Below are 12,500 nucleotides of genomic sequence, written 5' to 3' on the forward strand. Positions count from 1 at the left end.
CCCAAAGGGAGATGCGCCCGCTACTACTACTACTACCGACGCCAAGCGGAGCGCAGCGCCTCTAGTGGCCATCCTTTGAAGAGATGTCCATCTTGGCCTGCAGGGTGGGAATGAAAGAAGAGGGTGGGTTTCACAGGGCGACACGAACCAATCACCCAGAAATAGATTTTTCCTTCGTCAAAATCCCTTTTCTGGGCTCAGTTCGTGTCGGCCTGTGAAATAGTACCAGAGAAACAGACAAGATGACAATGAAGGTTCAAATAAAACAAGAAATAAAACAAAGTTAGATTATAATATAAGTGAATCAAAAATGGATACATGATAACAGTATAAGGTTACTTAAAACTAGCTTAAATTAAAAATAAGTAAAGCACAGTTTAGTATAATGGTAACGCAAAAAACAATCATATCAAAGAGATTCACTAAAATTAATGGGATATTTACAAAATATACAAATCCATTGTGCTCTACCCTAGCATAGAAATAAGGGTAGAGGCACTGTAGCACATTTAATTGTACAATCTGTGGGTGCCCCCAGCAAAAAAAAAAAATAAGGGGCAGTGCACCAAGCAGAGCCTATCGGCTAAGGCTAAAGGACCATGTAGAGCATAGCAGGAGGGTGAAGCATGTTGGCAAGGTAGGTAGAAAGGAGACCTGGATCTTTATACTACAGCTACTGTGCAGAATCAGGGGAAACTATGTTTCCCGCTGCTACTGCTGAAAATTTTAATGATTCCAAAGACTTCAAGTAATGACGTTTGAAGACTGTCGGTGATTTCCATCCAGTATATTTCTTAAGATCCTCAAAATTCATGTGTTGGAAATAATTAATTGAGGTAGCTACTGCCCTGATATCATGTGCTTTTGGGAATGATTCAGGGTTGGCTTGTTTAATAAAGTAAAGGATCTGCTGCCTGATTCCTTTAACCGATAAGGTTGAGGGGGCCTGAGGATCTAGAGGATGTCCGAGATAGAAAGGCTCTTATTGTCAACACTGGGCAAAGGGAGGGATCCTGTGGAAGAGGGATGACTTTCCAAGGAGCCCACCTTGCGAGAGGAGTCCTCATTTTTTTTGCTAAAAAACTAAAAACCTGTCGATCCGGGGACACAGCAGGACTTCTCCTGAGGGGAGAAATTCTACATGCCCCGAATCCCTGGATAGAGCCGACAGTTCTGAAATTCTGGCCCCTGAGGCCAGACTTAATAAGAATAACGTCTTTCTAAGTAGCATTATAAATGTGCAAGACGAGTTGTCAGTATCCGAGGCTAGTTTGAGGACGTCATTTAAGAACCATGACACTGAAGTAGGCCTTTCCGAAGGTCTAAGTCTAGCACAAGCTTTGGGAATAGACGTAAAGTAGGATTCTGTTAAGTCTATTTGAAAACCCAACTGAAAGATTTTCTTCAAAGCTGATTTATTAGTGGTAATCGTGCTAGCTGCTAATCCTTTTTCAAAGAGAGATCTGAAAAAGGATATGGCTAAGTTGATAGTCATGGTTGTAGTGTCCGTTTCTTTCAGGAAAGATGCCAACTTTTTGACAGCAGAGTCATATTGTCTAATAGTTGATTCCCTTTTATCTGATTCTAGAAAAAGGATGTTTTGGGGATCAGTGTTAGCATCTTTTTTAGCCGCAAACTTCATGAAGTCCATAAAGTTAGGGTCTGGAGAATTCCTGAGGAAGCGAACACAGTCCTCATTTGTACTGGTTGCGACAGCTTGGGGTTGGGAATCCGTTGAGGTCGGAGACCCAACTCCAGAAGCAGGGGGTACCAGTTGCTCTTCGGCCAGTCTGGAGCAATCAGGGCTACTCGACCTTTGAAAGTCCTCAGCTTGCTCAGGACTTTCAAAAGAAGATTCACTGGAGGAAAGACATAGATCCTTTTCCAATGATTCCAATCTATTGACAAAGGGTCCAGGTTGGGGGCCACATAGCAAGGGAGCTTGTGGTTCGCTTGTGATGCAAATAGATCTACTTGGAGACCTGGCACTCTCCGGCATATCCACGGGAACGACTTGATGTCTAGAGACCATTCTGACTCCAGAGGGACTGACAGGGACAATGCGTCCGCTATAACATTCCTTACCCCTGCCAAGTGGGTGGCAGATAGATGCCATTTGTGCTTGTTTGCTAGAGCGAAAATGGCTATCATGACATGATTCATGTGTTTGGATTTGGATCCTCCCCTGTTGATGCAGTGTACTACGACTGCACTGTCCAAAACTAGCCTTAGATGAGACTTCTTTGGGGGAAGGAGCTTCTTCAGGGTAAGAAACACTGCCATTGCTTCCAGCACATTTATGTGGAGCTGGCGGAACTGAACGGACCAAGTCCCCTGAACTTGTTTGAACTGTGAGTATCCTCCCCACCCGGAGAGGGAGGCGTCTGTGTGAATCGTTAACGCCGGAGGAGGATATTGCAGGGGAACCGTCTTGGCAAGATTCTTTGCTTTCGTCCATGGACGGAGCTGGTTGCGAAGGATTTGTGGGATCACTGACAAACTTGTCTCGAGAAATTTTTTTTTTTTTTTTTTTTTTGACATTTGCTCTTGAGCGCCAAACTCGATTTATATCTTTCAGTCTTGCTCTTAAGAGGACGTCTGTCACTGAGGCAAACTGAAGGAAACCGAGGATCCTTTCCTGGTTTCTTCTTGAAGCCTGTTTGTTTTTGAGAAATTGCCTCACTGACTTGGCTATTTCTTTCCTTTTGACCACTGGAATTGACAGATTGTGGGAGGATAAATCCCATTGGATGCCTAGCCATTGAAAACGAGTCTCTGGAGAGAATCTGGATTTTGTTTTGTTTTTCTGGAACCCTAGATGTTCCAGAAACTGAACTACTTTCTTTGTGGCTTTGAGGCATTCCTCGACGGTTGGTGCCCATATCAACCAGTCGTCGGAGGTACGCTACTACCATTATCCCTTGTGCTCTGAAGTTGTTACAACTACTTCCGCTATTTTCGTGAATACCCTGGGGGCTACATTCAGACCGAAGGGCATCACTTTGAAAGAGAACGTCTGATCTCCTAGTTTGGAAACCTAGGTATGGGCGGAAGTGCCTCGCTATGGGAATAGTGATAGTATGTGCGTCCGTAAGATCGATAGAGGTGGTGACGGCCCCACGGGGAAGTAACGTCCGCACCTGCGAGATGGTCAGCATTTTGAACTTGTCGCAACCGAATGAAAGAGTTTAGCTTTGACAAGTCTAGAATTACCCTTCTTTTTAATGCCTTTCTTTATTTGGCACGCTGAACAAGCGCCCTTGAAATTTTAGATGCTTGACTCTCGCCACAGCTCCTTTCTGAAGGAGCTCCTCTGCATAATCTGTCAACTCCTCTGATGGTACTTGGAAAAATGATTTGTTTGGTGGGGGATCTTTGATCCAACTCCAACCTAATCCTTTGGACACAATGCTCTGTGCCCATTTGCTGAACCCCCACCTGTGACGGAAGAGGAACAGCCTCCCTCCTACCTGGGGAGCCTCACTGCTGCTGTGCGGGTTGACCTCCGCGACCTCCTCTGAAGTGCTTGCCTCTACTTGCAGCTCTTCCTGTACCTCGTTGATGAAAGTTACCTCTCGCCCTGCTTTCCCTCCCCTTGAAAAACCCTGTTAAAGGTAGGGTAAGCTTGGCTTTCATACATAGAGTTGAAAGCCGGCGAGACGGTATACGAAGTTGAGGGCTGGTTTTGAGGGGACAGCAGGAGGATTGGCTGGGACTGCTTTGAAGTCGAAGGCTGACGCGGTTGAGTAACTGGGACTGCCTGGACAAAGTGCTGCTGCTGCTGGTGCTTCTGGTACGGCTGATAGCGCTTTGTCTTCTTCAACTTCTTACCAGAAGAAGATGGATTCTCCTGTTTTCTCTTAGAAGAGATACCCCATCTAGCTCTAAGGCTTTGGTTAAGCCTTGAAGCCTCGTGGTGTACCTCATTCACAGCAGCCTCCGGGAAGAGGTCATCACCCCACATGTTGGAAGCAAGAAGCCTATTAGGTTCGTGTCTAATAGTGGCTTCTTGCAACACGTGCTTACGACAGTTTCTTCTGGCCGTGAAAAAGTCGAAAGCGTCTGCCTGTACCGATTGAAGCTGGGACTTTGCGAGGATTTTGAAAAGTGGCTCTGTGGCGTACGAGAGGGCAGCCATCTCAGTAATGATTAGGGAGTTAAGGGATCTCCATAGCCTAGTCCGAGCATCGAACTCTGCCTGAATAAGGCTATCAGGCAGTCTAGGGAGCTTCTCACCAAATGATCCATCAGCGCAGTCCGGTTGAGTTTTCCCACTGTAAAGGTAGCTGGCAGATTCTCCCAGAGCTCGCCGAACGCAGGGAAAAGGGGAGATGTTGGTTCCGCTTCTCTTAGCTGCGGAATGGGTTCATCCTGGAGAACAGCTTGTAGAGTCGTCTCCACCATCTTCGTTGCAAAGGGGAGTGAAGCCTCCTCCTCTGTGGCAAAAATGGTGAAAGGGCTCTTGAAGGCCTGGAGTTTGGTATTTGAGCAATCCCAATCCTCCAGGCAGTGAACCCACTCCCTCTGAGCATGATCCCTGCTGTATAAAACAGTCTCTCTAGAGGATTCTTGGGTTTCTCTCTATTGAGCGCCGTTTGGGTCAGCCTAGTCATAACCACCAATGAAAGGTTGAGTCAATCCGGGAGGGTAGAACTCAAAGTCCTCAATCCTTCTTGTTCCACACTCCGGAATAGAAATCATGCCATCCTTGAAGGGAGCATAGGCTGCCACCCTCCAAGGATTATTCATAGAAAAGGCCGGCAGGGATTCGTAGGGTGTTAGCTGGACAAGACCAGTACCTCCTACTGGGAAGTTAGACTGCGGAGCCTGATTCAGGCCGGCGAAGCGGTCATCGTGTTCTCTAACACGATTAGACAGGTCCTGAATCGATTGGCCGGACTGGTTGATAGCGGTAGAGAGTTGAGCAAACATTTGCTCAAATCTCGTACCTAGAGAACCGACCATCTCTCCTACCTGTTGCAACACTCCTGCCGAGAAGGTGGCGGGATTGAATGCACTAGGTGCTGCCATCCTGACAGGAGTCACCGGAGCGGATCCGGTGGTTGCCGGAGAAGGTACTGGCTCGGCCGGAGCTCGGACCTTCTCCTTAGAAGCCTTGCTTCTTGACCCTCTAGAATGTGAAGATGCCGCCTTCGCCTTCACTGCATCGGCATAGGATGCCAAAGACTTACGTGATGAAGAAGACGACGACTTCTTGGTCGACGTCTTCTGGAGGGTCTTTTGCTACTCTGTGTCCCTTCACTTTCGGGGCACAAGAAGCAGCAGGCGAAGGGGCGGGAAGGGAATCTCAGATCCCGTGAAGCCTTGGAAAGAAGAAGAAGAAGGAACAGGAGAAGAAGATCCAGGTGCGACCCAAAGGTAGCCCTTGCGCCCGAAGCACCTACCTCGACCAACAAGTCCTCTACACCTACCGCCATTGGCTCAATGTTGATGTCAAGTGTTGCGACGTCCGGCACCACTTCCTGCGTCGAGATACTCCCGAACGCTTGCTGCACCTCGCGGCGGGGTCTACGTATCCCGTCGCCTTCCCTCCTGGGAAGATCTGGACGGCCAGCTTCTTGTCCAGCACGTATGGCTGGCCCTTGGCGGCGTTCTTTCCGAAGCCGCCCACCCAAGCCTTCAGGGTTGCCAAGGCGACTTCCTTTACGGCGGCAGCCTGCAAGAGAGCGCCGTATGAAGCTTCTAATAGCGGAGTTACAGCTTAAAGTAAGACTTAAAACTAGCAAAGATAAATGATTGTAAGCATACTTGTCTAGAAACCTACTCACCCCATCCAGAAGCTGACTCACGAGATCATAGCATATAGTGCATGCTTCGTGGTGCCAGACAATTAACTCTCCATGGGTAGTGGCGCACGGGGCGTGGGTCCTGCACTCCTCGTGGCCACAGGGGTCGTGGAGGACTGCATTGCAGCCAGGTTCCTGACAGTTGGTAGCCTGTAAGTGGAGGGATACATGAGTATTGGGATTACACACTTACAGCCTAACATGAACTCCGTTGCATGCCGGAGTACGAAAGTTAGAATAAAATTAGTCCTCTACCGCAATACGTGTGGTTAGAAGGGCGGTCTGGTTGGGATCCTCGGCGTACGCCAGGAACAGATAAAGAGACCAACCAGGAGTGGTGAGAAGCCCAGGTGAGGGAGAAACCATGACGGAGAACGGCGGAGGCGGATAATGGAAGATAACAACAGTGATAATAATAATATATAAATATAAAAAGGGGGCATGCATACTTAGCATAGAGTAAGACATGCCTTCCTTCCGACTACTAGAGGAGTGCCCGGGTAAGAAAGCAAGCTCTCCTCCGGTAGCAGAAAGAAGGTATAGCAGGCAAGCTTTGAGACCACTAGTAGATCCCTACCCCGTCGGCTGGCGGAGAACAGTGATACCGGATAACCGAAGGGGCCCCCGGCTAAACAACAAGCAGAGGCTCCGCCTCCGTTATGGTAAAAAGAATAATAGGGGGGAGGGAAGCGAACGAGAACACCGGAGTTGGTCGCAGCGAGCTGGAGGGGAGGGGTGGCCAACCCCAACACCCCCGACACATCGGACACACCGGTACCCGCGACTATGAGTGGTCACCCAAGCACCCAGCTGGCTTGGACCTCCTCGGGCCCCTACAGAGAGAGAGGGAAGTAGGCTAAATGGTTGTCATGACAACCGAGGAGGGTCCAGCCAGACCCTCCCTACCCTACCATGTGGAAGGGAGGGAAGGGAGAGGGTAAGGCGCCCATGGGCGCACGTGATCGAGGGTGGACCAGAGTGCGGTAGCAACACAACCACTAGGCAGAGACCACGTGAACCCGACCGTACCAACGCATGGTACTGGGCGCCTAAAGCTAGCCTAGCATGAAAATAACACTGTATAAAATAACACTATATAATTAATATAATCGTAAAAGAATAGAAGGAACACACGAGTAAGAGAGAAAGAAGCCCAGGAGAAGGCGAACTGATCCGAAGACCAGACGACCACTCGGAGCCAGCTGTAGCCGATGAAGAGCAAAAGCTGGGATGCTGGACTGGGGAAAACAGTATAGCCCTAAATACCAAAACCAAGATAATAACGGGTAAAAGGTATGGGCTGTGGATCCTAAATTCTAAAATACGATGTAATATAGAAGATGAACGCAATAAAAGCCCATGAAGGAAAAGACGTCCCAGTATAGGAGACCGGGAAATCTTAAATACGATTGAGGCACATGGCCGCCACGTCAACCCGTGAGACCGTATATGACCAAAAAAACGGAAAATACTGGTCCCTGGAAGACAAAACTACAAAATCTTAACCTTTCGGGCACTTAACTTAGCCGTGGCGATAGCAGCATGTTCCATCTTGGATAAAAACCTCAAAATTAGCGAACACAACACGAGAAAGAAAAAACACAGGTGTTGTAGCTGAGCTAATGACAAAGGATGGCCACTAGAGGCGCTGCGCTCCGCTTGGCGTCGGTAGTAGTAGTAGTAGCGGGCGCATCTCCCTTTGGGATCGGCTCTCTAAGGTGGGGATTTTGAGGTGGAATGTCTAAATGGCAAATGGTTCGTGGTAGTGATCTCACTCGCCCCTGTTACCATACCAACACTTCTTTTATAGAGTGAGCGAGTCCAGTTTTACTGACATTTTCTTGATTTTATTTTTTCTCTGGTAATTATTAGGTTATTTACCTAGAAATAATGAACTTAAGGATTATTTCACAGGCCGACACGAACTGAGCCCAGAAATATATGTTTGTGTGTGTGTGTGATATATATATATATATATATATATATATATATATATCTATATATATATATATATAGGGGTATTTAAATACATATATTTAAATCTATATTAAAATATTATCTATATATATTTAAATAATAAATTATAAAGATATATATACAATAATACATACTATATATATATAGATATATATACAGGCACAGGTCCCCGGGTTACGACGGGGGTTCCGTTCTTGAGGCGCGTCGTAAGCCGAAATCGTCGTAAGCCGGAACGACACTTGGAAATATGCCTTAAACTAAGAAAAAGTTAGAGACCTTACCTGTGTGACATGCAAGTAGATTGCATGATGTGTAGTGTGGTTATTCCAATGGCAAAGGATGGTTCTTGAAGGTATAATTCTTTATTAAACTCTTGTGACACTAAAAAGCACAATGTACTACACTTAATCCTTAGGGTATACACTAAACACTGTACACTATATACATGCATTGCACACTTCGTAGTAGTACGTATGTATTTGTTAGATCCTGGAGTACACTAAAATCCCAGTCTGGTAGCTCTGGAAGGTAAAAGTATAACACAATTAGTACAAAATACTACACAAAGTCCTGAATACAATATGTAAATTATAGATATCAAGAGTAAAAGAGTTAATGTATGTTAATTAATTCCTTACTTTTAGTTTATAATTCCTTACTTTGAGTTATATCAAGAGTAAAAAAGTTAATGTATGTGAATTAATTCCTTACTTTTAGTTTAAAGTTGTCCTGCTATGTAACCCTGGATGCACAAAGTCTTATGTGGCCCCATAGCCTACATCATTCAGGGGGTTCTGGAATGTACAAAAAATAATTAGTATGTCAGTAAGTACTCTATGCATAGTAAGTTACATACAGTAATATGCACCATACAGTGGTTTAATACTATCACATATATAACATGTATAAAACTTAGTTAATGTATGTTAATTAATTCCTTACCTTTAGTTTAAAGTTGTCGCTCAATGTAACCCTGGATGGACAAAGTCTTATGTGGCCCCATTGCCTACATCATTCAGGGGGTTCTGGAATGTACAAAAAATAATTTTGTCAGTAAGTACTCTATGCATAGTAAGTTACATACAGTAATATGCACCATACAGTGGTTTAATATTGCATATTGTAAATGATTGTCTACACCCCCTGTTCAGCAGGGAGTGTACAGTATGTAATTCCATGAGGGACCTTGATCACTTATCCCATGTGAGAGATCTTGGTCACTTTTTTTTAGTATGTACGTATAAAACTTACTTAATGTATGTTTACTACTATGTATAATTCCTTACCTTTAGTACAGTAGTACATAGTTTACAGTTGTCGTGCTATGTTATGTATAACCCCTGGACAAATTTTATGTGGCCCCATAGCCTGCATCATGGAGGGGTCCTGGTTTTTCTGGAATGTACCAAAAAAGTATCAAAGTTAAGTCATGTTATGTATGTAGTAAGTTACATACAGTAACCATACGTACAGTGGTTTATAACATGTACATATGTACATAATCAAACTTGGTTGGAAATTCCTGTAAAAAAAGTTATGTACGTATGGTAATATGTACTACTGTATGTAAAAACCTTACTGTTCATACTTTGTTACACTACATGTTACATGTGATACGTATACTTTCCTGAAGGGTTTTTTCCATCCAAAAATGGTGCTTCTACTTGTAGTTATCCCTTGATGACACTTGTAGTAACAACCTGGAGTTGTGTGAAAAATGTTGGTTCTGGAAGGAAAAAGTAACAAAATTAGTGTACAAAATATACACTACAGAAAGTTGTGAATGCAATATGTTAATTACTGTAGATATATCAAGAGTACTAAAAGAGTTAATGTATGTTAATTAATTCCTTACTTTTAGTTTAAAGTTGTCGTTCAATGTAACCCTGGATGGACAAAGTCTTATGTGGCCCCATAGCCTACATCATTCAGGGGGTTCTGGAATGTACAAAAATAATTTTGTCGGTAAGTACTCTATGCATAGTAAGTTACATACAGTAATATGCACCATACAGTGGTTAATATCACATATAACATGTAGTATAAAACTTAATTTAGAAATTCCTTACATAACTTACCAACTTTTAGTGAGTCTCAAAGCTGTTACCTAGGTTGTGGGAGATGGAGGTGGAGGTGTAGAGCATTCATGATAAGGATGCATTCCAAACCTAACTTCAGTGTGCTTTATCACAGATAACAGGCTAGGATGATGGGCAGTCTGGAATGAAGAATTAATATTAAAGGACAGTATGTAACCACTTAGGTGTACAAAATTTATTGTACGTATGCAAACATTAAACACAACTGAGAATTCCTTACCTCCAGCAAAATGAAGACATGTAGGCTATGTAGAGGTCTGGTTTATGTAAGTCACAGGTGCATGCCAGTCTGGAATGATAATGTAATAGTACATATGATTATAGTATGTATGTTACATACATAACATGGTTATTACATATGTAATATTAAAACATTAATAAAAAAAAATGTCCTTACCAAATTCTAGTGGTTGGCTTGCTTACTGGGATGGTCATATGGTACAGAGAGTGGGTGGCTGGGCTATGGAGTGGGATGGGCAGGTGCTTGGGAGTCTGGAATGATAAAAAAATATATAAAATGATAGTTACTACGACTGTAACTACTGCACATGTTATTACTGTTTGACATATGTAGTGTGTAATACGTATGTTCAATATAAAAAATGAGAATTCTTTTACCTGAAGGATGGGAGAGGAGGTATACTACTCGTATCAACTGATTTGGGCTCTGGGGAGGTGATACTTGGTTTAATCAACTGATGAGGGAACATCTACATCTGGAAAGAATGATAGGGTACATAAATATATTATAAGGTGGATGTAATTGTAGCATATGTACACTTTTAATAAAATTTATATTAGCAATTTATAAAACATTTTATACAAATTTGTTAAGGATTCCTTACCTGATGTATAGGGCGAGGCATCAAAACCATGGAAAGGCTCAGGGTCATCTGGGTCACTGTCACTATCAAAGGGGTCTGAAATGGAAAAAAAAAATAATAATAAGGTTATGCAACATCAAACACATTGTACCACTATGTAAGTTAGTGTACGTATGTATGTAGGGTGTAAACAATTTCCAACATGAAAATGAGAAAAATGAAATTGCTTACCTGATTGTACACGTGCAGGTGGGCGGGCTGATACAGAGGGTCCAGGTACAGGGGGGATCTGGAACTGTCACAGGTAGTACAGGGAGATCTGGAACTGTCACAGGTAGTACAGGGAGATCTGGAACTGTCACAGGTAGTACAGGGGGATCTGGAACTGTCACCACTTCTGCAATAAAATTACAAATGATGAAAATTAATGAAGTTACAATTTACTCTTACATTTAGTAGTTGTTACATTAAAAAATTAACACATTTTAATATGTACACTATGTAAACACATAAATTAGTAAAACAGTTCAGAATTCCTTACCAGGACTAGGAGTGGGAGGTGGTGGTACTGGAGACTTGTGAAAGAAAGTGTCAAGCCTGGACTGCACACTTCTCTTCGTCTGCTTCTCCTTCAGGGTCTCCTTGTAGAAAGTCACCAAATCCATGATTCCTCTCTTGATTTTGTCAAACCTAGAAACGTTAGGGTCTTCTGCCTCAAAAGAAGCCAAGGCTCTCTCCAGATGAGTAAAACCCTCTGACAAGCCTTTCACAGTTAATGACCTGGGTTTTGGCTCTGGTGCCGCCTCCTCTTCCTCAATCATTTGTTGTTCAAGTTCTAGTAAGTCCTCTGCAGACAATTCCTCTCCATGGGAAGCCAGCAGCTCTGTTACATCATCAGGTTCAAGATCTAGTTGCAGCCCGTCTTGCTTAGCCCTACGATCTTCCTCGTCACAGTCTCGACGTCTTCTGCCTGGTCAAAGCCTTCAAAACTGTGCACAAACTGTGGACACAGTTTCCTCCAGGCCCCATTTAAAGTGGTCGTCTTCACCTCGTCCCAAGCACTTGCAATGTTCTTCACTGCATCTGCAATGTTGTAGCCCTTCCAGAATTGCTTCAGTGTCAACTCCTTGTTAGCTTCTATGGCCCTCAAAGCAAAACGTATGGTCCTTCTAAGGTAGTAAGCCTTGAAATTAGCTATTACTCCCTGGTCCATTGGCTGTATCAGCGATGTGGTATTGGGTGGGAGGTACACCACCTTCACATTAGGATGCATGTCGCTCAAATTTGAAGGGTGACCAGGGCATTGTCCAGGACTAAGAGGGCCTTAAAAGGCAGACCCTTTGAAGTCAAATACCGCTCCACTGCTGGCACGAAATGGTCATTGAACCAATCTTCGAAGACCATTAAGGTAACCCACGCCTTCTTGTTAGATTTCCAAATCACAGGGAGTTGACTCTTGAAAATGCCCTTGAAAGCCCTGGGATTCTCGGCCAAATACACCAGCAAGGGCTTCAGTTTCAAATCACCACTTGCATTGGACCCAAACAGCAAAGTCAGTCGCTCCTTTCCAGCTTTATGGCCAGGTGCTGACTTCTCCTCCTTGGAAAGGTACGTTCGATTTGGCATTCTTTTCCAAAATAATCCAGTCTCATCCACATTAAAGACTTGGTCAGCCGTGTAACCACCATCCTTAATTATCTCAGCCAAACCACCTGGAAAACTTTCTGCTGCTTCGCTATCAGCACTAGCAGCTTCACCTTGCAGCTTCACATTATGCAAATTTGCACGAGCCT

General features: G+C 44.1%; 1 protein-coding gene and 2 long non-coding RNA genes across 4 annotated transcripts in view; 1 reads left to right on the forward strand and 2 right to left on the reverse strand.

The window, feature by feature from the left end:
- The window catches only part of LOC135198457 (uncharacterized), a 236,539-nt gene that overhangs the window by 170,329 nt on the left and 53,710 nt on the right, over window positions 1-12,500 (forward strand). The window lies entirely within an intron of this gene.
- On the reverse strand, window positions 8,008-9,154 carry LOC135198499 (uncharacterized). Its single transcript, XR_010310810.1, has 4 exons — window positions 9,071-9,154; window positions 8,727-8,809; window positions 8,496-8,578; window positions 8,008-8,305 (listed from the first exon to the last, which is right to left on the reverse strand). It is a non-coding gene; the product is annotated as an uncharacterized LOC135198499 (long non-coding RNA).
- On the reverse strand, window positions 9,371-10,345 carry LOC135198502 (uncharacterized). The gene is made up of 5 exons (XR_010310812.1): window positions 10,281-10,345; window positions 10,104-10,172; window positions 9,863-10,002; window positions 9,640-9,722; window positions 9,371-9,510 (listed from the first exon to the last, which is right to left on the reverse strand). It is a non-coding gene; the product is annotated as an uncharacterized LOC135198502 (long non-coding RNA).

The sequence above is a fragment of the Macrobrachium nipponense genome, chromosome 23, assembly GCF_015104395.2.
Source record: "Macrobrachium nipponense isolate FS-2020 chromosome 23, ASM1510439v2, whole genome shotgun sequence".
Taxonomy (NCBI): Eukaryota; Metazoa; Arthropoda; class Malacostraca; order Decapoda; family Palaemonidae; genus Macrobrachium; species Macrobrachium nipponense.